A 25293-nucleotide genomic window follows, 5' to 3' on the forward strand; every position below is an offset into this window, starting at 1 on the left:
CCATGTTTATTTTTTTAATGGCATTAATAATGAAAACAGTCTTGTTTCAAAGCCTCTAGTATAGCACATACTAGAATTAACTCCTACAGGAGTTAATTCTTTTACCTGACAAACATTTATTATCTCCTATGTGTGGCTGTTTTCATTGTCTAATCTCAACTATTTCCTTCCCAGTGAATATGAAAAAAAATTATATTTAAAATTATAGCTGTATATGTTAAATATGAATAAGTTAAATGAATTTGTACATATTGTAGTTAGTAAAACTTACATACATTGAAACTTAGCACAGTGATAGAATTCAGTTTTCCACGTGATTATTAGCTATTATCTAATCTTATTAGCTATGATTATTAGCTAATAGTTTTATCACTATTAGTATACTCTTTGAACTAAATTTATTTAAGAAGCATTATTAACATCTAGCAAAATTACCTAGGTATTATAAGGGTTTTGAAGAAATGGGGACATTATTTCTAGATTCATAAAATTTAAGTTTTGTTGAGATAAAACTAGTAATAATTTAAAACTGTGAAGATGATTTTAGCCCCGTATAAATCCTGTACTTTTTTTGGGCATCTATGTTCATTTTTGGTGTAACTGTGTGCCTTATGATCATAGGGATCATTTTGTTTTGGTTTTTGAATACTAGTAGGGTAGACTTTATATCTTTTATGAGTGTCTCCTGGAATACTCAGTGATTTTTGATATTTTGTTTGTTCTTAAGATGAGGTCTGTATGTATGATTTTTCTAGAGTGTCCTTGACAACTAGATTATACTAAAGAGTCATCCATTCTAATTTTACCTTGAAGGTTTTATAGTAAGAAAGGAGAGTATCTATATTAATATACTTGTGATTGATGCAGGTGGAGATATGTTAAAATATGAAGATTGAATTACAAGACAGTGTAGGATGAAAATTCTTAAGATTTTAAATATAGCGTTACATATAATTAAATGTTATTCATTAATTTATACCTATTTGTAGAAACACATATTTGTAGAAAACTTGACAAACTCAAAAAGATCTAAAGAATAGAAAAATCACCTATTATTCTGTCTTCAGAATTAATCATTACCTGAAATACGTCTTTTCATTCTTTTTCCTTGTTATGTTGTAGTGAAATTATCACAAAGAGCAGAGGTACCACTTAGAAATTTTGCTTGCTGAAATTTTTATTGATGAGCTTTCTTCAAATATATCAATTGAAGAGATGAGTCTTCAGATTATGATTTTTATATATTTAAAAATAAAAACTAATGACGGTATTTATACTTACAAAAATGTCTTCTAATATATAGGGCTTTTTATTCCATTCTTAGAGTAAATGCTGCTAACAGTTGGTGTATATCAAATGTTTGTTTCTTTCTTGAGACTGAGTGCGTGTGTGTGTGTGTTAGAGTATGTTAGTATTTGCCACATTATTCTCATTTACTTATGAATGTTCCATAATATAAATGTTCATAATTTATTTGATCTTTTATTTTGGTAGACATTTAGATTGTTTTCACTACATTGCTATTAGTGAAGTGAACATCCTTGTACAGTTATTTTTGAGTATGAAACTATTTCTTTGGGATGGATTCCTGGAAATGGAATTGTTGGGCTAGAGTATGCACATGTTAAATTTGATAAATACTCTCAAGTTTTGCTTGCATCAGCAGTGTATGAGAATGTTCCTAGATGTGGTTAATTTACTTAGTTTTAAAAATCTGTTAAACAAAAAATGGTGTTTTGTTTTCATTTTTCTGATTACTGTCAACATTGAGTATAAGTTTTTTAATCTTTGTTTTTCATTTGGATGTCTTGAAAATTTCCTGGTTTATCCTTTACCTATTTTTCTATTAGGATTGTCTTGTTGTTTTCTTATTGATTTGTTGATGGTATTTATAGTATTAATTTCTCATAGTGTTATGTGTTACAGTATTCTCCCTTGACATTGTTTTCACAACATGGAAAAATTTATTGTTTAGTAAAATGTATTATTCTTTTATGACTTCTGGAGAACTTCCTCACTCCAGTATTTAACAATTCTTAGAAATTTTTCTTTGTACTTTGTTTTTCAAAGATACATGGATCTCTTTTTGGATATAGTATTTAATTCTTGTGTCTGTTTCTTATTTACTCCTTTTTATAGCAGTTGACTGATTCTTGCCTCTTAAAATGTAATCCTCTCTTCCTCATGTAATACCACCTTCTCCTGTTTCTACCTCACTGTTATTTGTTGGTTATCTTGCTTCCTTTTACCCAGCACAGCAAACATACTTTGATTATTTACCTCATTGGACCCTTTTCTGTTTTGTGTCTGGTCTCATTTAGATGATTTTAACTATTGTGTCGTTACATATCTATATACCAGTGACTATCAGGTTTACAGCTCCAACCTAAACCTTTGTTTTTTTTGAGAATTGGGCTCACCCTTCTGGCCACCTACCATTTGTGCAAACCTTTCTTCCAACACCTAATTGTTTCTTTCCTCAAGAGAATCAATTCAAAGTCCCATCCAGTTACTACATACAGCTCCAAGTGAAAGATATATACAAAATGCTTTTCCTCCTAATTCAGAGAATTCTAGTGATCTATAAAGCAATAAACAACTATCTCTCCCTCTTTTCACCCAACCCATTGTGTAGTAATGAGTAGGAATAGGATAATCATAATGAAAACTCTTCTAGAGAAGGGAAGAATAGGAAGTACACAGCAGTCATTGGTACATATTAATAATGAAATCCTTCGGGGGAGGAGTTGTGACAACTTTGCTCTGGCTACTGAGTAATTTTCTTGGTTATACTGATTTTCCTCTATGAGAGGAATGCTCTTTTCACTGCTGTCTGTTTCCTTTGCTTAGTTCTTTAGATGATTCTTTCTTGTTTGTTATCTTCCTTAGCCACATTTGAAGTAGTAGGCATTGGAGGGTGTGACATCCCTAGGAAGTGTACAACTTTTGTAGCCCCCTACCTGTTGGTATAGATGCAGGGCCGGTAGGGTTACTTAAAGTTCAAGTGTAAGATTTTTAGGCCAGTAATGTAGTTTGTTGGTAAAACTCTTTCAAAAACATAATAGATTTCTGTTTTTCTTAGATCGGGACTATGTAACAATAACTATAGCAAAATATCTCTTAGTCCTAAGTTTTGGAAACCAGCTGATTCTCTTATTTACTGGTCTCTGTGCTAGGCTAGCTCCTCTCTCCCTTAGGTTTCCTGGCTACCTCGAGAGGATCTGAAATAATAGTCTTGGATGATGTATCAGTAAGGGTTTAACCAGAGAAGCAGAGCAAGTAGATTTATATATGATTGTTATGTATTAAGAGATTTATTACAAGGAATTGGCTTACATGATTGTGAGGGCTGGCTAAGCAAGTGTGAAATCTGTACGGCAGGCAGTTAGTGGGAGAAGATTGTGGGCAAGGTGGAATCCATGGGCTTAGGCTGAAGCTGTTCTCCATAGGCAGTCAGGAAGGGAAGATACAGCGAAGACAGAACAATTGTAGACTCAGCTGCTGTTTGGAGTCTCATTTGCTCGGAAGAACCTGATCTCTTTTAAGAGCTCACCTGACTAGGTCAGGCTCACTGAGGATGATCACCCTGGCTTAAAGTCAGTTGATTAGGAACTTCAATTACATCTGCAAAATCCCCTCACAGCAGTACCTAGATTAGCATTTGACTGAATAATTGAGAGAAGGTATTTGTGCTACAAAATGTCTGCTGTCCTGTCTTCTTTCTAAGCAGAAACCATTACAGGTGGAAAAGCAACACTCTTAACTTGATCTTTGCTACTACCTGACAGAGAACCCTTGAACTCACAAAGTTATTTCCTGGTATTTAGAGCACAGAAGCAGCTGCCTTTTCCACCCTGGGAGGCCCCAAATTACTGGACTCTTGTAGGTCGGAGTTTGCCACTGAGAAAGCTTCTTTTTAGTAGCACTGTTTTCATGTCTGTCTCTGCTTGCAAACTGCTTTATAGGTGAATTGATCTTTCTTGTTGATCTTTAAATAGCCAACACACCATATTTTGAGTTTTTCTAACTGCTTTTCTTAGAACGACAGACTTAGTAGGCATATGATGTGCCCTTCCAATTATTGCAGGCAAGAGTTTTACTAAATGTTCTGCAACTGTATAGCACAGATCATTAGATCTCCAGCCTGAGATGTTTCCTTGCTACCTGTTCTCTAAGCCTTACCAGAGATTTTAGGAGTTTGTTAGAGCAGCGTGTCATTTCCAATTAACTGTATTAGTTAAGGTATAGGATGGATCATTTGAACAAAGAGACTCCAAAACACATCAGGCAAGATAGGAGTTTGTTATTCTTTTATGTGCTACTCCAGAGGTAGACCTTCAGGTTATTCACACATCTAAGTATCTGCTGTCTTGCACTTGATACACCATCCCTTAATCAGTGCTGTCCAATACTGTAGCCACTAGCCACAGGTTGCTGCTGAGCTCTTGAAATGTGGCTAGTGCATCTAAGGATTTGAGTTAAATTTTTTTTAATTTTTAATTTAAATATTACATGTAGCTAGTGGCTACCATATTGGAGAGTGCATATGTAGAATATTTCCATCACAGAAAGTTTTATTGGACAGCTCTGCTTTGGAGTGTTCATCTACAAGATCTACTGTGGCTCACTAGCATCATGTCCATGTTTCAGCCTGTTTTGGGCTGAACTGTGTGTCCCCAACATTAATATTAATATTTTGAAGCCCTAACCCCAAGTATTTCAGAATGTGATTGTACTTGGAGATAAGTCCTTTAAAAATGTAATTAAGGTTCAATCAGGTCATATGAGTGGGCCTTAATCCATCTGACTGATGTCCTTATAAAAAGAGGACATTTGAACACAGGACACCGGAGATACATGCCCACAGAGAAAAGGCCATGTGGGGATACAGCAAGAAGGTGGTCATCTGCAAGCCAAGGAGAGAGGCCTCAGGAGAAACAAATCTGCAGACACCCAGATCTTGGACTTACAGTCTCCAGAACTGTGAGAAAATAAATATCTGTTGTTTAAACTGCCCAGTCTATGGTATTTTGTTATGGTAGCGCTAGTAAACTAATACTGGAGAAATAAGAAACAGAAAGGTCAGCATAGGTAACTTCCTTTTGAGGAATTGACCAACAAGTTGCCAACATCATTTTCCATTATATCCCATTGACCAGAAATTTCTTACGCGGCCATATCTAATACTCAGCTCTTGCTGAGTGGCCATGTACCCAGGTAAAACTTGTGGAGAAGTAGTCTTTTGCTAAAAGAAGGGGACTGTGGATATTGGAGGATAATTAATGTTTTATATTGATACAATTCTATGATTATATTGTCCTTATGACTACCAAAACAAGAATGAAAGTCATTCCTGGTTCCTGAAATAATCTTGTGGGCCAAGCTTGCGTCATGTGTCCATTCTTGAACCAGCCACTATCACTAAGGAAAAAGATGCTTTGTTTAGGACTAGGTCATGTTTCTCCACCCTATGTAGGAGGTAGACTAGGAGAGGTCCATTCTACCTCCAAAATATGTCTTGAATTTTTCTCCTTCTCTCCTTCTCCACTACCATCGCCTTAACCCTGGCTATTTTCTTACTTGAACTTCATAGTAGCCTCCTAATTTGATCTCCTGGCTTTTTCTCTTGAATCCCCATTCTTCATTCATTCTTCACATAGCATTAGGCTAATCTTTCTGAAATGTCATTGTTATTTGACTTCTCATTGCTTTTAGAATAAAATCCAAACTCCTAACTTGCCCCACAGAACTTTGTATGGCTGCTCCTTGTTGTTCCAGCCCTTCTAGTTCCTTGACTGTCGTCTAGTATCACTGACCCTCCTGGTTTTGAAACATGCAGACTTTCTAGCTAGGGTCTTTTTACTTTCTTCCTAGTGTGGTGTTCCCCTGGTTCTTTGTTTTTTCTCATCCTTTAGTTTCCAGCTTAGATATCCTTCTTCGTCCAGTATTGTTAGAGGGAACTTTCTCCCCTTACACCACTTCTTCTTTTACCTCCCTTTTAGTTTTTTGCCTTAACTGAGTAAGTTGCACTGTAGTGAAACATAGGAAAGAGCCCTGTTGGTTTTTCACCAAGCTTTATTAGTATTAAATATTTAGTAAACTCTTATGTCTGTTTCTTACTACGTGGAAAGAAGTTTGTGGGTGGAAGTGGGGTGGGAGACTTTGAGTGAATTTCACAGTTGAACCTTGGCGAAATTATTTTTATAAGCCACAAGTCATTGAATATCTGGTTTCATGTGATTCAGCCTAATATGTTAGCATGGTTTGGTATCTTAGAAGGCAGTTCTCACTCATTGAGCTTCTTTCTCAAGAGTTTTGGATATTGTTCATTTAACATGTCAGACATGCTTTAGAATCATCTTTTGTACGTGACCATGAAATATTCTCAGATTATACATTGAAATTTATGTTAATTTGGGAGAGAAATATATGTATAATACTGAATATTCCCATTCGGAAACATGGCATACTTATGTATTTTCAGGCCCTTCACCTGTCTTTAATAAAATTTTAGTTTTTGTATAGATTTTACACATTTCTTGTGGAATTTATTTCAGATTATTTTATAGTTCTTCCTGCTATCATGTATGGTATATTTTATTCCATTATACTTTCTTAATTAGTTATTGTTGGACTATAGGAAGCTATTGATTGGCATATTTTAATCTTGTATATGGCCACTAAACTGAATTCTTGTATTCAGTTTATTCTGTTGAATTTTCTGACTCAAATGTCATATTGATTCCAGTAAATTATTTTTTCTCTCATTTCCAGTATTTGTCCCTTGTGTTTGTTTTTGTTCTCTTATTGCGTGAGTTTTGAACCACCCCCAAAATGTTGAATGTCAGTGGTAACAGAGGTTATACTTGTCTTTCTCTTATTTTTAATGGAAGTGCTGTTGTTTTACTACTAAGTATAATGCAGATATCTTTTATCAATTTAGGGTACATCACTTTTTCTTAAATTACTTAAGTTTTATTAGAAATAATGTGCTAAATTTTATCAAATGCATTTTTGGCATCTTTTGAAATGGTCAGTTCTTTTTCTGCCACTTCAGTATGTCCATATAGTGAATTGTAATAAAAGATTTCCTAATTTTAATTGTGTTTTGAATACTTGGTATGATGAATTATTTTAATGCACTGTTGGTTTAGTTTCATTAATATTTTAATTTATATTTTCTATGAAGATTATTCATGTTAGTTTTTCAAATTTATTTGAAGAAACTGTAAATATTTTTTTCCTTACATCAGTTTTGTAAAGATACTCATTTTACAGATTCAGTTTATGTGCATCCTTTTTCCTTTTAGTCTTATATGTTGTGTTTTTAACCTTACTGGCCACTGAAATGTTAGAAAGAAGTTAGAGTAAGTGGTTTATTTGATCTTTTTATAGTTTAGTAATTTTTTAAAAAGTGGCTTAAGTAATTTAGTACATACCTCTTTTTAAAAATAATAACTTATTAGTTAATATACTATTCTCGAGGTTCATTTATGTTGTAGCATGTGACTGGATTTCCTTTTAAATATTCCATTGTATGTATAGATCACATTTTATTTATCCATTCATTAGTTAATGGACCGTTTGGGTTGCTTCCATCTCTTGGCTAGTGTGCCTCTTAACTTTTACATTTTATTCATTTATTTCAAATTTATATGGGTTCATTGAGGGGAATAGGAACTTAATCTTGTATTTCCAAATAGTTAATCAGTTGACTTATCTGTTTCATAGTCTGTCCTCATTATTTGAATAATGCCTTTATTTTATGTGTTTCCACAATACAACAATAAGCCAAATATCTGCTCAGTATATACATCTTTATAAGTACTGAATTTGGGCCGGGCATGGTGGCTCATATCTGTAATCCTAGCACTTTGGGAAGCTGAGGTGGGCGGGTTGCCTGAGCTCAGGAGTTCAAGACCAGCCTGGGGAACATGGTGAAACCCCGTCTCTATTAAAATACAAAAAAAATTAACTGGGTGTGGTGGCATGCTCCTGTAGTCCCAGATACTCGGGAGGCTGAGGCAGGAGAATTGCTTGAACCCAGGAGGCGGAGGTTGCAGTGAGCCGAGATTGTGCCACTGCACGCCAACCTGGGTGGCAGAGCAAGACTCATCTCCAAAAAAAAAAAAAAAAGAATAAGTACTGAATTTATATAAGCTGAAGGCCTGAATACTAAAATTGGTTACTTGTACTAAGCAGTTTCCTGTGTTTGTTAAGTAGCTAACATCTGTGTGGGGTTTTATGGTTAAAGGAATTTTAGATGTTTTCCACTTAATCAAGTCAGTTATGTGTTTTTTTAAATTCTAATTTTTTTAGGCACAGGGTCTTGCTCTGTTGCATAGGCTGGAGGGCAGTGGCATGATCATAGCTCACTGCTGCCTCGAAATCCTGGGCTCAAGTGTTCCTCCTACCTCAGCCTCCCAAGTATCTGGGACTACAGGTGCATGCCACCATGCCTAGCTAATTTTTTTTTTTTTGTAGAGATAGTCTTGCTGTGTTGCCCAAGTTATTCTAGAACTCCTGGGCTCAGGTGATCCTCCTGCCTTGGCCTCTCAAAGTGCTAGGATTCCAGGCATGAGCCCATGTGCCCAGCCAAGTCAGTGATCTTTTGAAGCAATTTTTCTTCTTTTATTGCTTAAACCTCTAAACAGGCTTGACATTTTTTTTTTCTTTTCTCTTTCCCTCCCTTACAGATTCTAGTACAGAAGTACTTTTATGAAGAAAATATAAGCAATGCCAGCATCTATATAGTGTTCTTACTGATTTGATGATGTCCTTAGGTTGTCTTTGAACTTGAATATCTCTATACATTATTATTGCAGGACCTATAAACTATGACTGTTGTGTAGTTCTCTTGCACTATCTTTCCAGTGTTCTTTGAAGAACTGTTTCACTGTTTATTTTATCTATTTCAAATGAACTAGGAGTAATTTAAAACTTACATAGTTGCTGTTCAGAAAATGTCAAAAAAGAAGAGCTTGTATAAGATACAATGTAGATAAATTTAATTCTATTGAGGGGGTAATATCCTTTTAAGATACAATGTAGATAAATTTAATTCTATTGAGGGGGTAATATCCTTTAAACCAAACTTGTCTAAAGTTTTCACCAAATGTTAAACTGTGAGTAATGTTTTCTTTTTATTTATCCATTTGATTTTTTTATATTGGAGGAATCTTAAAATTGCAGTATCTTTTTCCACTTTAATTAAATCATATAGTAAATGTGAACTGAAAATTTAAACAGTAGAGGAAGATACAGAGTAAGAGTTGAAGATTTTTTATATCCCTAGGTGTAAATTGTAAGTGTATGTAATCTTATGCCTCTGTGCATTTTCACACATATACAGATATATCTATGTAATTTTGTTTTGCATAAATGAGATCATTATAAAAATATTGTTTGAAACTTTCTTTTTAAATTAATATTCCATCATAGATTTTCATGTTAATACACATATAGTTATCTTAGTCCTTTAAATGGCTGTGAGTATTCCCTTGTCAGGTATCGGGACTTAATTGCTTTCCAGTTTATGGAAATTTTGGTTGTATCCAAAGTTCTGCTGTTACAAACAATACTGAAGTGGACTCTTTGATATTGTTTCTGTATTGTGGTAAGATATATTCCAGAGGTAAAACTGCTAGACCAAAGGTATGGGAATCTATTTCTGTAACTGACATTTTATTGTGTGTCAGCAGTGTATTTTAAAAACTAGTGATTTTGTAGTGGTATAGGATCTGATAGGTCAAACATCAGCTTTCAAGCCCTGTTCATCTCTGTTCTTTCTGGATATCCCTCTCTGTTGACAACTTTATCCATAAAAGGGCCAGATCATATATCACCTCTTTCCTGAAGGTGTTTATAACACCTAGCACATTGAATAATTTTAACCCCAGTAATAGTTTAGTGAGTGCTTACTGTGTGCCAGCCACAATTCTAATTGGTTTATGTGTATTACACTGCTGTATATCATTTAATCTTCCCAGTTCTAAGAGGTACATAGTATCTACACTTTGTAGTTGAAAAAATCAAGGTAAAGAATAAGTAACTTCTTCAAGGTCACAGTAAGTGATGGAAATGGAATATAAACATGGGTAGTCTCACATGAAAGTCTGCTTTCTTTTTTTTTTTTTTTTTTTTTTTTTTTTTGAGACGGAGTCTCGCTCTGTCGCCCAGGCTGGAGTGCAGTGGCGCGATCTCGGCTCACTGCAAGCTCCGCCTCCCGGGTTCACGCCATTCTCCTGCCTCAGCCTCCCGAGTAGCTGGGACTACAGGCGCCCGCCATCACGCCCGGCTAATTTTTTGTATTTTTAGTAGAGACGGGGTTTCACCGTGTTAGCCAGGATGGTCTCGATCTCCTGACCTCGTGATCCGCCCGCCTCGGCCTCCCAAAGTGCTGGGATTACAGGCGTGAGCCACCGCGCCCGGCCGAAAGTCTGCTTTCTTAACTCTCATATTGTACTGCCTTCTTACCATCCTTTTATGGCCTCCCTAGTAATTGCTCAAGAAATATGTTTTGTATGCATTGTAGAGTTCACTAGCCATTTCATCTTGCTTCTAAGTCCTCTTTACAGATCTGTATGAATACCATCTTACTCAAATTTATGTATAGTGACCTATCCCCAAGTAGGATAACCAGAGAGAAATGATGGAGTAAGGAGGGTTATGGAAGACCTCCTTACTCCAAAACACTTTACCTGAATGTAGCTAGTTAATACTGCTCTGTTTTATTTCATCTTGTTTCCCTAACTCCTGTCTTGGGAAAATTCATGGATTAATCTTGGGATGGATTTCATAGGTGGAATAAATGGGAATGTCACTCTTCAATATTTCTGAAACATCAAATCAAAATACATACCTTGTAGATTACCTCTTACAGTAAGTGCTCAAAATGTGAAGTGGGAAGAATGCTGTTTTAGACCCTCCTATACCTCTTAATTCATGCTGTTAAGTAAGTGTGACATGTAAAAATTAAATATCTCAGTCTCTCATAAAAGGGGCCTGGTAATACTTTCTTTTGAGGGAGGTTAGGTGACCTAATGTTTGTGAAAATATTTGTGACCTATAAGGATTTTCATAAATTAATTGTTAAAACTGAAGTATGAATAAAAATAGAGAGTCTTATGAAAATTCTGACTACTGAGATGGTTGGTTTTTTTTTTAATTTAGGAGAATCCCTTATTTTAAATTTCTAATTCTATTAAATTTGGTTATCTTATTGAATTTATAGATTGCTAGTAAATATTTTCAGTTCTAATTGTGCATTTTGGTTAATTGTTTTAGGTGGAGCTGATAGTAGATAGGTTAAGGGGTTGGGATTCTGTAATGAACAGTTCACAAATAATGGTTGTATTCTGAATTTGTTAAGTTTTTAGAATTTATGTAGAATATGTTCTTAAATTCCTTGAGAACTTAAAAATTTGTAGTACTTTATCATACTGTTAATAAAGAGGGAGAGATAAGGGTTATGGGAAATGCACATCCTTTTCTGACTCTTAAGTCCTTTTCTGGGAATATGAAAGCAAACCATATGCCTATGGCGTCTCTGCTATAGGCTTAGCAGATAATACTAGGGTTCTAGATAAAATGAAAAGTATGAAGGCAAAGATTTGATCATGCTGTTTTCTAAATCTCAGGACCTTTAGAATGTATCTCTAACTCACTTTGTGGACTCCTTTCACTTGTACCTTTTCTTCCTTTTCTTACTCTGCATCCAGATCCCCACCTCACAGTCCAAGATCCTCTCTACCACTCAGTCCAGCTTTCTGGCTGCCACCTAAACTTCAGTACCTGGCTTCTCTTGGCCAGATCGAAGGACTATAATATGATTTAAGTTGTGAATGTGCCTTAGTATGTGAGATGTCTTTTCATATGAGGGAGTTCTTAACCTACTTTAGCTTAATCACCAGATCCTTTTGTCTTTTATGCTAACACATAAAAAACACAGGCTTGGTATTACAGCTTTTTGTCTTCTATGCAAGAGCAGTTTTGTTTTGTATCCCAGGGATCCCAGAAGAACAGCTTTGCTTGGCCAGGATACCCATTCATTGGCTTAGGCAACCTAGAATGTTAAGATTCATATATCTTAATCAAATACGAAGGTCTTCCTGACCTCACTACCATAAGCAGAAGTTTTTCTGAAAACTTTGATCAGAGAGCAAGTAGGAAGAAGGGCCAGATTCCAGTTTCATTAAACCACAGGCATATGAATACTTCACAGTTTCTGTGCTTGACAAAAATTACATTTAATTCTGAAATAACCCAATGCCTTTGTATTTCTTTTCTTACACTATTTCTCCAGGAAAAAGCATGATATGGAAAGAGTTTGAAATCAAGTTGAGCCACTTGCTTTTGAATCCTGCTTTAACACTGTGTGATTTGGGGACAGTTACTACTTAACCTTGTTGTCTTCATCTACCTTAGGGCTAATGATTTATTTTTAACAGAGTTTTTCTAAAGAATGGAGGTAATCTACATTATTTAGCACACTATACTACCTTCTGTGTTGGAGGTAATTTATTACTTATTTTGACATTTTACTGGATTTAATTCTTATATACTATTTTGGAATGAAGTTGTCATTTTTTTTTTCCCAGTCAGGATCAATTTTCTTTACCTTTTTTAGGTCATGGACTTTAGTTAGATTATAATGAAAAATGTAGACCTATTCTCCTCCAACATTTACTTAAATACATCATACAACATTTTGCCAGTTGTTTCTGGGATATAGAGTTTTTGAGGCATAGGTATTTGAGGTGTGAACCATACAATATGAACCTTAGCTCAAGAGGACTGGATTTCAGGCTGGTTGCAGTGACTCACATCTGTAATGACAGCCCTTTGGGAGGCCAGGAGGATTGCTTGAGGCTGGGAGTTTGAGACTCTCCTGGTCAACATAGCAGTAACCATCTCTACAAAAATTTAAAAATTAGGTGGGTGTGGTGGCACGTACTGGTAGTCCTAGCTACTTGGGAGGCTGAGGCAGTAGGATTGCTTAAGCCCAGGAATTTAAGGTTACAGTGGCAATGATGGAACCACTGCACTCCAGTCTAGGTGATGGAGTGAAACCCTGTCTGAAAAAGGAGTACTGGATTTTGTTTTTTATCCATTGAGGAGTTATTGACCAGCCTTTTCCCCTACTCTGTCCCCAGTAATCACAACAGTAGCTACAGAATTTTTCTTTGAAAGGTTTCTGTCATATAAGAGAGCTTTAAAAAATAATAATTTGCTAGAAAATTTTAAATTATGGTTGGGTGTGGTGGCTCATGCCTGTAATCCCAGTACTTTGGGAGGCTGAGGCAAGAGGATTGCATGAGCTCAGGAGTTCAAAACCAGCCTGGGAAACATAGTGAGACCCTGTCTCTATTAAAAAAAAAAAAAAAAAAAAAAGAAAAAATTTTAAATCATTACGAACCTTCCCTTCTTCCTTCTTTCTCTTTCTGAAACTATTGGAATCCTGACTTAGAAGAAAACTAGTAAAGAGATAATTGGTTTTTATATCTGCCTTTTTTCCCTCTGAGGGTGGAAAGATAAGATGTACTAAATAAAGTTTATAGCTATTTCCTTATTGTATGTTTAACAAATTTTAAAGGTATAACTCTATTTATCCGGGCTTATTTTAGTTATTGACTGAAATTTTTAAAAAATGGTGGATTTAGTACATTCCTTTAATTTCTTTTCAGTGTCCCACTGATATTGTTTAAAGATTGAATTAAGTCATAATTCTGAAAAGCGGGAACAGATGTTATTATATTAGTCAAACTACCCTTAAGAGGCACAAAAGGACCTCATTAGCTCTATAACTTTAATGTGTACTTGGGTGTATGTGGGGAGAGAGGTAAGAAACTACAACTTAGGTGCATAGATGGATCTAAACTTGAATAGTGTTAGTAGTATGGCTGCAACCCTGTTACTGTCTCAGCATTTTTGGTCTGCATTTCCTTCTGTATCAGCTTTATTTTCAGCCAAAGATGACTGTCACTCAAAGGAGATGGGAATGGGATATTCTAGCCAGACCTAGGTATAGTGGCCACTCCTGTGGTGACTGGGAAGGCTCACCTCTACCCAAAGCACATGAATACTTTCCCCATAAAAAAGAGGGATGATGTTATTAGCAAAAGGGGTCAGGGAGAAAACATGTTGAACAGTAAAATTACAGTTCACAGTCCACTACAGGTACCATCAGAGGACCAAGAAATTTTGAAGAAGATAGAAAGTTCATGGAATCGGATTGACAGCAAAATCCCAGAGGAAACTGGAACCCAAGATAACAGAGGTAAGCTCAGGTTTTCCCAGGGAAACCTTGGAATGGCTCGAAACTTGGAGTCAACAAACACAGATCAGTAGTAGTGGGCAGTTGGGTAATACTCAAGAATTTTCTTAAGACTTCTTTTCCACAGTGCTAGGTCAGTTGGGCTTCCCTCCTACCCTTTCTCCAGCCTAAACAACTATGATGCCCACTCTTAGGCCTGAAGTTCCAGAATCATTCTCTTAAGAAAGTAGGTCAGCAGTTTAGTATGGGCATCTACTTAGGTGTTAGAACCTGAGAGAGAAGTGGAGGCACTGTGCTACCCCAGGAGAAAAACAGTTTTGTCTGTTCCCAGCCAACTTGACTTCCTATCCAGGTACCTTTTTGGGGTACCTGCGTATACACGTGCCCTACCTGCTTAAATTGTACTGTTCTTCCATTTAAAGGAGAAGCCACTTAGGAAAACAAACCCAAATAACCTCAGGGAAAGCTCTTACACTCTATATACTCTAAAGTAATCTTTCATTTGCAAATATAAACAGACAGGGATAATCAGACAATTGAGGACAATCAAGAGGATGAAAGAAGATTAAAATGAATAAAAGAACAACCAACCTCAGCTATAATTCAGAAGAATACTTCAAAGAAAAGTGTAATTAGTATTTTATTTAAAATTTAAGAATACGTAATGTTTAATCATAGTTGCATTTAAAAGGGGGCATAGAACTAGAAAAGGTTTTGAAAATTATAAAAATTTTAATTGAAGAGATAAAATTTCAGCATGAATCAAGACTCAATTGTTGATTTTGGAATTAAGAGGAGGAACTGTCTGCATATGTAAATCAAAAGAGAAAATAATCTGGAAAAACTTGAGGGAAAATTAAAGAAGCATGGAAAATATATCACAGTTTTTCACATCCATAAGTATGAGTTCTCAAAGCAAGAGATTTAGGAACCATGGGAAGGATAGAATAATGAAAGAAATAATTGAAGAAAATTTCCTGAGCTGTAGAAACGTAATGAATTTTCAGATTGAAAGAGCCCATCTAGTAACCAAAATGAATGGAAAAAGATCCACAATTTTAGAACTCTTAAGGACAAGAAGATCCCAAAATTATTGCCAGAGAGAGGGAAAAAATACGGAAAATCAAATAACTAAGTTCTTAGCAGCTGTGTTGAATGCTTGAAGTCAGTGGAACAGTGACTTCACTGTTTGAGAGACAATAGATTTTGACCTATGTTTTCTCTACCCAGCCCCTCTGTTTTATCATGTGAGGACAATTGCATTTTCTATACTGGGAAAAAACGATGTACTTTGTATGAACATATTTGAGATACAGTAGCACAGAGAAAAAAATAATCCCAAGGTAGAGGATATGGTGGTAATGGGGGGATGGGAGGGTGAGTGGGAAGAAATAGCTGCTGTGGCAATCTTGGGCCTTCAAAAAGAACTGAAGAAAGCTAGAAGGAAATTCAAGTTCTATTAGTCTGGAATACATGAACATTTCTTCAAGTAGTAATGTCTAAACAACATAAAATTAAATTTCCTTTAGTGACTAGTATTTATATAATCACATTGTAAGTAGACTTTATTGATTTTCTGTTTTAGAATCAACCTAGAAAATGTATAAAATGGGCTTAATTATAGTTATGGAGTAGAATGCCTTATAAACCTTTATAATATAAAAATAATATCTATAAATTTAGGAGATGGAGGGCAACAAACGAAGGGGTCAGTGCTCGTTTTTTCAGTGGACAGTCAGTAGATAACAAGCATATAAAATTTGGTGAATCAAGATATGAAAGCAAAATGGCATTAATGTTAAACTGGTAACTGTGCTAGAAGTCTATTAATGATGTAACATGTATTTTGCCATTTTGATGCAGGAGGGTAACAAGACTTATGGTTCATCTTGTGCCTTTGTAGCCTTTGAATTTCTTAAAAACCCTAAGTGGATGCATCACATTTATAATGTTAAAAAGATTGCAAGGCTGGGCACAGAGGCTCATGCTTATAATCCCAGCACTTTGGGAGGCCAAGGCGGGTGGATCACTTGAGGTTAGGAGTTCGAGACCAGCCTGGCCAACATGGTGAAATCCTGTCTCTACTAAAAATACAAAAATTAGCTGGGCGTGGTAGCTGCGCCTGTAATCCCAGCTACTTGGGAGGCCGAGGCAGGAGAATTGCTTGAACCTGGGAGGCGGAGGTTTCAGGGAGTTGAGATCATATCACTGCACTGTAGCCTGGGCAACAGAGTGAGGCTCTGTCTCAAAAAATAAAAAGGGGGGGTATTGCAGACATGTGGTGGCCTCTACCTAGTTGTTTAATACTGCTCTTTATGAAGTAAATATGTTCTCGGGCCAAGTGATTTTCGGAAATTGTCTGAGGTACAAATAGAAGACACAGGGATTAATTCTAGGAAATTAGAAAGTTGTGTAGAATACAAATGTGACTCTTTTAATGTAAGATGCCTAATTCTTTCTTGACTGGCTTACATGCTCGATTTTGAGTGTTAACTTCTGATCCCTTTCCATGAAATTTGACAGGAAACTCTTTTTAAAAAACAAATGTTTATTGTGAAAAATTCGGAAGTACAAAAAATTGGAAAATTCTGAGGCCTACTTCCTTCCAGTGCCTCTAAATAAGATGACATTTTATCCGATGGACTAAGGACCAAGTATAGAAACTAGTTTGTCCTTAAGGTGGAAGTCATGTGATCAAGGAGAGCTACAACTGCTGGAGGCAAGGTATGTCTCCTGGAAGAGCTAGAAGAAGGAAGGTGGAAATAGAAATTGCCTTTTTCTCCCCCTTCCTTCTAAAGACGTGGCCGATCTTATATACTTAGCCCTCTCATCTTTGCTGAGGACCCATTGTGTGTCCCATGGCCTATAAATCAGGGTTCTCATGATCCCCTTCTTGAGTTTGATTAATTTACTGAGCAGCTCACAGAACTCAGGGAAACACTTATGTTTAATACATTTTATTGTAAAAGATATTACAAAGGATACAGCTGAAGAGATGCATAGGGTAAGGTATGGGACAAGGGGCATGGAAATTCTGCCCTCTCTGGGCGTGCCACCCTCCAGTAACTTCCACTGTGTTCTGTTCTCTGAAAGCCCTTCACGCCCTGTCCTTATAGGCATTTATGGAGACTTTATTACATAGGCATGATTGATTAAACTATCAGCCGTTGGGGATCGATTTCACTTTTATTCTCCCCTTTTTGGAGTATGGGAGTTGGGGCTGAAAATCCCAACCATTTAATCTTCCCCTGGTCTTTCTGCTAAAACCAACCCTTATTCTGAAGCTACCTAGGGCCTGTCAGTCTTCAGTCAAATCTTAGCATATAGGAAGCCACATAACCACTTTGAAGATTCTAAGGATTATAGGAGTGTATGCCAGGAAACTGGTCTAAGACCAGAGACCAAATGTATATTTCATGATATCACAGGCAGTCTTTTGGTACTTTAAATAATTGCTTGCAAGAGTTACATCTTTAAATAATTGCTTGCAGGCAAACCATTCAAGGTTTGTTATGAATAGATTAGGCTGGAAATAGCAGAGCGCAGAGTGGTAACAGATATCTTGAGACCAGACTGATTGGAGCTTGTCAGGGACCCCAGACCATTAAGGAACCAGAGGAGAGCCAGTGATAGCAATGAGATTCCATGGTTACTTGGGTAGTTTTTACTTCCTGATTATTTTCCATGCCCTTGATGCTATCTTGAGTTACTTGGAACTGTTTCTTCATTCCCCCAGAGTGGTAGAAACCGGTGACTCAAGAAAATTGTCTTTAGATTTAAGCTTTTTCTTGTAATTTAAATTTTTATCCCCAGGTCTCCTAGACCTCCATTTTGTGTCTGTGTGTGTGTGGTGTGTATTTCTTTCTGTTGGTAGATATTTGCTTTCAAGTGGAGGACAAATGTGTTGCTGACGAGGTTGAAAGTGCTGTATCATCAATAGATTTAACCTATTTAAAATCAAGAACATTGAAATAAGTAATTTCTGTTATGGATGCACTTGTTTTTATTTTCATTTGAAAATGTACAATTCAGACAAATGGGAGGGTTGATTGTAAACAATAAATATTTTATCAGTTTTGTGTACATAGAACCTATTGTGAAATGCTGGAAAAAGAATGAATTCATGGTGTGACCCACCATGGGTAGAGACAACAAATGCAAGTGTCCAACAGACACAACTATTACTGGGGATGTGAAAAGAGGCAGCATTGCTTTGTTTCTTACTTTGTTTAGTACATTACTTATGTTGGGACAAGACTATGCTTGTATTTCATTCTGTACATAGGACACATCTGGATGAAGCGTTTTGTATCTAAATATAATTCTCTTCTGTACTTTTCTAGGTTGAATTTCAGATTTCATTTATTAGTTGGATTAGAGAAGAATGGGAAGGGGACCAATTAGAGAAAAAAATCATTGAAGTTTTTAGTATTAAACATTGTCAAGAATCAGGATTGTGTTCTAGATTATAGCCTCTTGGAGGTGGACTAATTTTATTTGCCATTCTGTCTCCAGTGTATATAGTATAAACCCTGCCACCTAGTAAGTACTCAGTAAATGTTTGTATAAATGAATGATCAAAATGCTAATGATGATCTTACAAAACAATTGTACTGGGGCTTTTTATAGTATGAGCCTTGAGAAAAATGTTTAAGCAAAAAAAAAATCTTTAATTATTTGAATATTACAAAGTAGTACATACCCTCCCTACCATTCCTTATATTTAGAATATACTACTGGATACTATGTTGCATCATTTTATTTATAATGTTACAATTTTATGTATCTTTAACTTAGTCCTTTCTTACATATATCCTTTAGATATTCTTCTACATTTCTTGAAGCATGTTCAACTGTCTTATTTTGGCAGTTCTGGTGAAGGCTTAATCATTCTTATTTTTAAATGTAATCATCAAAATTAGACCTGGAATCTATGCCAAGAAACTGAGATAGAAACTGTTTAGTGCTTTTTATGTTCATAAAAATTGTTTATGTGTGGCCCTGTATTCTTGTACATTAGATTTTTTTAATATGATGGATTACTTTAGAATTTCGTGCTTTAAAAAGAGTAATTTGAACATAAATGTAGAAGGCAAAGAAATAAATGTATCCAGCAGTATTTTATTTAGTGAGAATATACCCAAATATTTCCCAAACAATTCTGGGTCTTTAAAATACTAAATTCTGGCAGAGGCATCTTTTCACAACTTAGTACCAGGTTAAAAAACCCATTAAATATTGGGGGGAATTTGTATTTTATCAGAAGGAGATTTTTTTTTTAAAGGGTAGATCATTGGACTCCCCATTCTTCTCTCTTCTCCACCTGTATATCAGCTGTATATATATATAGACTCTGCATTGTGGTTGGGTTTTTTTTTTTAAATAATCAGTTGAAGTTCTTAATTTGTTGGAGAATTTATGTGTTTTTTTTGATAAGGATTTTTTAAATTTTTTTTGAAGTTAGATGAGAGGAGGTGTAACTTTGATTTGTGATTCTTGAAAAGTAGAAATGATGAACTAAGAATAAATCTAGATACATGATTTAAAACTAATATTGATTTCAGATCTGGATTTTTAGTAGACTTGTGTCAGTAACACTTTATATTTGTAGGGAAGCAGGCAGTCTCACTCACTGTCAGTATAAATTAGTTCAACTTTTTTAGAAGGCAGTTAATTGGGTAACATCTAAACTTTTATTTTATTTTATTATACTTTAAGTTCTAGGGTACATGTGCACAGCGTACAGGTTTGTTACATATGTATACATGTGCCATGTTGGTGTGCTGCACCCATTAACTCGTCATTTACATTAGGTATATCTCCTAATGCTTTCCCTCCTCCCTCCCCCTACCCCACAACAGGCCCTGGTGTGTGATGTTCCCCTTCCTGTGTCCAAGTGTTCTCATTGTTCAATTCCCACCTATGAGTGAGAACATGCAGTGTTCGGTTTTTTGTTCTTGCGATAGTTTGCTGAGAATGATGGTTTCCAGCTTCATCCGTGTCCCTACAAAGGACATGAACTCATCCTTTTTTATGGCTGCATAGTATTCCGTGGTGTATACATGCCACATTTTCTTAATCCAGTCTATCATTGTTGGACATTTGGGTTGGTTCCAAGTCTTTGCTGTTGTGAATAGTGCTGCAGTAAACATACGTGTGCATGTGCCTTTATAGCAGCATGATTTATAATCCTTTGTGTATGAACGTTAGAAACAAGATAAATGCCTGCTGGACTGGTTAAATACATTATGCAGTTCTGCAATGAAAATTTGAGCAGCTGTCAAAAGTCAAAGATAAATATTTATGTACTGATCTGAAACAATTATGGAGTATTAAATATTAAAATTGGGATACAGAAAATATGCATAATAGTATCCATCTGTATAAAAAATAATGTTACCCTAAGATGTGCTTGAAATATGTAGGTTATTTCTGGAAGGATACAATAACTGGTTGTGTCTCTTAGGATGGCTTGGTAAGAGGTAGGTTTGCTTTTCTCTTAAACCGTGAATGCTTTCCATGTACATGTATTACTTTTACATAAAAATCATAGTTAATAAAGAAGAAAATAAACTATAGTGGTAATAAAAAGAATATTACTTTTTATTCTTTATTTTGTGCTACATTAGACATATATCTAGATTCCTCAGTCATTTTATAGCATGAGTAGTTTAGGAGAAATAAAAGGTAAAATCATGAGAATGTGTTGTTTTAATAATGTATGGACTTTCAGAAATCTTAACCAAATCGTATTAGCCTTTTAACTTAAATTCTGTTTTAATATCTTTCACTTATACTTGGTTTAGGCTCTTTCACACTTGGGTTTCATACTTATGCTTTACTATAATTTACACAGTAGAAAAGAGAAAAAGAGAGATACTATAAAGTAATGATTAAATTTAATAATTTTAAGAGGTAGAATTGTTTTAGTTTTTTTTCTAGTAGTTTATGTGAATGGGCAAAATCATTAAATTTTTCCTACCACCAGTCGTCGGTCCTTGTTTTGTTTGAATATATAGATTTTGAAGCCTCACCATTCCCTAAGTTAAAAAATTGATAGGAATGAAACTCCTTTACAAGGAGTTTTCTATTAAAGTTTTACATGAAGGGAACAAACAACAAAGTGTTAAGTCATGCAAAACAGAGTTGCTTGCTTGTCAGCACATTTCTACATATTTTTTTGTTTTGATTTTCTTTTTCCTTCTTCAAGGAAACCAATGCTGGTCCTAAATAAAATTGTCAATTTTGGAAGATTCTTTCATTCAATCTAGGTATTTACTGAGCTTTTTTGTCCTTTACCTTCTTTTTATGAGAGGTTTCACTCTTCATTTTGGATATTTGAAGATTTTCAGTCAATATTTTCTTTTATTATTTTAAATTATTTTTATATGTTTACATTTGTTTGCATAGCTTAATATGTTAATTGCTATTTACACTTTAATACTTCTGTTGGCAAAATAATGAAAAGTCTTGTGCCATTGAAATCCATTTTAGATAAATGGGAAGACAATTTTCTTGCCTATAAAATTAGGTTGAGGCTGGGTGCGGTGGCTCACACCTGTAATCCCAGCACTTTGGGAGGCCGAGGCAGGCGGTCACTTGAGGTCAGGAGTTCGAGAGCACCCTGGCCAACATGATGAAACCCCGTCTCTACTAAAAATGCAAAAATGAGCCAGGCGTGGTGGTGGGCGCCTGTAATCCCAGCTACTCGGGAGGCTGAGGCAGGAGAATCACTTGAACCCGGGAGGCGGAGGTTGCAGTGAGCCGAAACTGCGCCACTGCACTCCAACCTGGAGTGCAAAGCAAGACTCCGTCTCAAAAATAAAATGAGGTTGAACTGGAAGGTGGCTTGTTTTTAGGATGACAGGTTTTAGACAAATATGTATAAATTTCTCTTTATATCCTTTTGCCCATGGTATCCTGCAGTGACATAGGTAATCATATTGATGAAAAGGACTGGAAAACAGAATTAAAGGGGATACATTATTTTGCTATGTAACAAATAACTACAGAAAATCTGAAATTTAGATTCTGTTTATATTCAATACTTCTAATATCTTATTTCAGTGATCCAGTGACCTAAAGATAGAGTAAAAGAACAAATGCTTTTGTTAGAAATTGTGGCACGTGCCTGTAGTCCCAGCTACTGGGGAGGCTGAGGCAGGAGAATCACTTGAGCCCGGGAGGTGGAGGTTGCAAGTTAGCCGAGATTGCGCCACTGCATTCCAGCCCGGGCGACAGAGCGAGACTCCACCTCAAAAAAGAAAAAGAAAGAATAAAGAAATTACTACTATTGGGCAGGTGCGGTGGCTCACGCCTGTAATCCCAGCACTTTGGGAGTCTGAGGCGGGTGAATTACGAGGTCAGGAATTCAAGACCAGCCTGGTCAACATGGTGAAACCCCGTCTCTACTAAAAATACAAGAAATTAGCTGGGCATGGTGGCAGGTGCCTGTAATCCCAGCTGCTCTGGTGGCTGAGGCAGGAGAATTGCTTGAATCCAGAGGCGGAGGTTGCAGTGAGCCGGGATTGCACCACTGCACTCCACCCCAGGCGACAGTGCGAGACTCCGTCTCAAAAAAAAAAAAAAAACAGAAGAAAAGAAATTATTACTATTAGTAGCAATAATTTAAAAGGTATTAGGATACTGTAGTGGATATCAGACAATTCTCTTATCTGTGAATTTGTTCATTTAATCAAAAAATGCTGGCGGGCGCGGTGGCTCACGCCTGTAATCCCAGCACTTTGGGTTGCTGAGGCAGGCAGATCACTAGGTCAGGAGATGGAGACCATCCTGGCTAACAAGGTGAAACCCCGTTTCTACTAAAAATACTAAAAGTTAGCTGGGCGTGGTGGCACGCGCCTGTAGTCCCAGCTACTCGGGAAGCTGAGGCAGGAGAATTGCTTGAACCTGGGAGACGGAGGTTGCTGTGAGCCGAGATTGTGCCACTGCACTCCAACCTGGGCAACAGAGCGAGACCCCGCCTCAAAAAAAAAAAAAATGCTTAAGAGCCTGCTCTATGCCAGAGTGGTGGCTCTAGGTATGCATTGGTGAATAAAGTGTTGCCTAATTTCTTTTTTCTTTTCTTTCTTTTTTTTTTTTTTTTTTGAGACAGAGTCTTGCCCTGTTGCCCAAGCTGGAGTGCAGTGGCATGATCTCAGCTCACTGCAACCTCCACCTCCCGGGTTCAAGCGATTCTCCTGCCTCAGCCTCCCAAGTAGCTGGGATTACAGGCGCCCACCACTACAGCCAACTTATTGTTTTTGTATTTTTAGTAGAGACAGGGTTTCACCATGTTAGTCAGACTGGTCTCGAACTCCTGACCTCAGGTGATCTGCTCGCCTGGGCCTCCCAGAGTGCTGGGATTACAGGACAGGCATGAGCCACCGCGCCTGGCCAAAGTATTGCCTGCTTTCAACAGTGTTGCCTGCTTTTTTCTAGTCTTTAAGGGAGACAGATAATAAATGATAGCCATAATTCTGTGAGAAAGCCATAATCACATATGTATTGTTAAAAACAACAGTAAATGTCAGAAAACAGAAGCACCCCATAATCCTAGAATGGAAGAGAAGGGGAGAGTGAAAGGTTTTATTAACTTGAGTCTTAGGGGCCCCCATTTCTTGTCAGATAAAGGATTTGGAAGGCCTATTCTTGGCTTATGGAAAAGGAGAGTGTTCCAGCATACGTTCCTTGAACTCAAACCTATCATTGCTTGATAACATTAGAGGAAAATTTGAGAAAGGGAAACTTTGTTGACGACTTGTTTTAAGTCTAAAGATGGAGCAGTTTATTTGAAGCATAGAAAGAATTGACCTGGGAGGCAGGAAATAACAAAAGCCGGTTTGTAGTTTCTGTTTAAGCCAGGTCTCAACAATGTAAATTACTTTGAGCAGCCTTTAAATGCCAGGCATACCCATACCTAAATGTAAACACTAGGTATGGTATGAGGTAAAACATAGTGTCATTTGTTTGCCATTAATTCCACATAGCCTTTGCAATCAGTTCTGGATTTGCATCTGGATTTGACTCTGCATATAACTGTGTGCCCTGTCTGATACTTGGTTCCCTTATCCGTAAAATGAGATTATCACAGGGAAGAAGTATAGTTGATGATTCTGGATATGGACTCCAGTCTGGTGCAAACTGCCTGAATTCAGATCTCAACTCTTCAACTTAATTAGCTTAGCTTGAAATAATTGGGCAAGTTGCTTAACCTCTTTTTGTCCCATTTCCACATACGTAAAATGGGGATAATAATAATATGTTTTAGGATTACTGTGAAAATTAAATGAGTTAATATATAAAAAGCATTTAAAATGGCATATAGTAAGCAAAATGTAGTTTAAAAATATGACATAGCTGGGTTGTTATGAGGATAAATAATACGTTTATTTTTTTAAAAAAAGAAATCATATATTGCTTGACACAGTATGGGTATTTCTTAAATACCAGAAACCGTGTAGTAGGTACTTTATATCATTTAATCTTCATATAAACTGTTAAGAAACCATAATCTGTCTAGTTGACTGCACCTAGAGCAGTTTCTGATATTTCAAGTTGAATGAATATTATCCCATTTCATGATTAATAAATTGAGGCCCAAGAGTACTCCAAAATCTCCACTAAAACATGACATCACTTTGAGGAGATAGTACCAGCAATGTCATGCACATCATCACATCACTTTTCTCAGTTTAGAGCATAAAACATTGTTCCTTTTTGTTTTTGGAGACAGTCTCGCTCTGTTGACCAGGCTAGGGTGCCAGTGGCACAACAGCAACATCCACCTCCCGGGTTCACGTGATTCTCATGCAGCCACCTGAGTAGCTGGGATTACAGGCATGCTACTACCACGCCCAGCTAATTTTTGTATTTTTAGTAGAGACGGGGTTTCACCATGTTGGCCAGGCTGGTCTTGATCGAACTCCTGGCCTCAAATGATCTGCTCGCCTCAGCCTCCCTGAGTGCTGGAATTACAGGTGTGAGCCACTGTGCCCGGCCCATTGTTCCTTTTTCAG

General features: G+C 36.5%; 1 protein-coding gene across 3 annotated transcripts in view; it reads left to right on the top strand.

Moving 5' to 3' along the window:
- The window catches only part of ANKRD17 (ankyrin repeat domain 17), a 184966-nt gene that overhangs the window by 10033 nt on the left and 149640 nt on the right, over positions 1–25293 (top strand). The window lies entirely within an intron of this gene.

Source organism: Pan paniscus, chromosome 3, assembly GCF_029289425.2.
Source record: "Pan paniscus chromosome 3, NHGRI_mPanPan1-v2.0_pri, whole genome shotgun sequence".
NCBI lineage: Eukaryota > Metazoa > Chordata > Mammalia > Primates > Hominidae > Pan > Pan paniscus.